At 41.6% G+C, this 1,277-nt stretch overlaps 1 long non-coding RNA gene across 1 annotated transcript; it reads left to right on the top strand.

The window, feature by feature from the left end:
• The first annotated feature begins 523 nt into the window (after window positions 1-523).
• Window positions 524-1,039, top strand: LOC127527936 (uncharacterized). The gene is made up of 2 exons (XR_007935121.1): window positions 524-804; window positions 844-1,039. It is a non-coding gene; the product is annotated as an uncharacterized LOC127527936 (long non-coding RNA).
• Window positions 1,040-1,277: the final 238 nt, after the last annotated feature.

The following is a 1,277-nucleotide window of genomic DNA, read 5'->3' as shown; positions in this document are numbered from 1 at the left end:
ATAAGGTGCCACATGAGAGGTTAGGCATCAAACTAAAAGAAGCAGGAGTTCAGGGTATAGTGTCTAGACTGGTGCAGAATTGGCTAAATCACTGGAAGCAGAGGGTAATGGTGCAAGGAATTTTATTAGAATTGGGTGAAGTCAAGAGTGGTGTCCCACAGGAGTCAGTGCTGGGGCTGCTAATATTTTAAATGAATGTAAATGATTTGGATCAGAATTTAAGTAACAAGCTGGTTAGGTTTGCAGATGATACCAGACTAGGTGGACTGGCAGATAATCTAGAATTTGTTGAGTCATTACAGGTTAGACCTCATCTGGAGTACTGTGTGCAGCTTTGGCTACCAGGATACAAAAAAGACATAGAAGTGCTAGGAAAAAGTCCAGAGAAGAGTGACTAGGCTGATTTCAGGAATACAGGGGATGAATTTGGAGGAAAGTTAATTAAAAGAGCTGAGCCATCTCACTCTGAGCAAAAGGAGATTAAGAGGAGACATAATTGAAGCTGATTATTACAGTTTACAGTACAGTTTATTTTTGTATAGCCCAAAATCACACAGGAAGTGCCACAATGGGCTTTAACAGGCCCTACTTCTTGACAGCCCCCCAGCCTTGACTCTCTAAGAAGACAAGGAAAAACTCCCAAAAAAACCTTGTAGGGAAAAATGGAAGAAACCTTGGGAAAGGCAGTTCAAAGAGAGACTCCTTTCCAGGTAGGTTGGGCGTGCAGTGGGTGTCAAAAGAAGCGGGTCAATACAATACAATACACAGAACAGAACAAATCCTCAATACAGTATAAAATAAAAAGTTTTTTTTATTAGAAGTAAAAAAAAATAAAAATTATAGAAGTACGGAGCAGAATTTAACAGTAGATGATATCACATAATAAGATTTGGATATTTTTAGAGTCCTGGAGACCTCATGCATCAAGCTGCCTCCTCATTTGGCCATTCCACGGCTGAAACAGTGTTGGGCCAGCCAGTCCGATGAAAGGACCCCTCTTTCCCATGATTCCTGTGATCCTCCATCAGGGATGACTTTACCTTAGGCAGGCAAAATAACTTGGCAGGTGGGCCGTGGCACCAAGTGCCACATTTGAGTACCGAGAAGAGAAACAGAATAAGTGAGGGTTATTATTAACACTATAATCCCTGAAGGCTACGAAAAAGCTTGTAATCCCGGCCCACCTTAAATTCCTTCACACCTCTCCATCAGCATCTTTTGTTTTGTGAATGTGTCTATCAGCACAAGCAGTAAGCAGCCTGCTATCAAATCCCCAA

Source organism: Erpetoichthys calabaricus, chromosome 5 (genome assembly GCF_900747795.2).
Source record: "Erpetoichthys calabaricus chromosome 5, fErpCal1.3, whole genome shotgun sequence".
NCBI classification, from domain to species: domain Eukaryota; kingdom Metazoa; phylum Chordata; class Cladistia; order Polypteriformes; family Polypteridae; genus Erpetoichthys; species Erpetoichthys calabaricus.
This window is presented reverse-complemented; position numbering and strand designations above follow the sequence as displayed.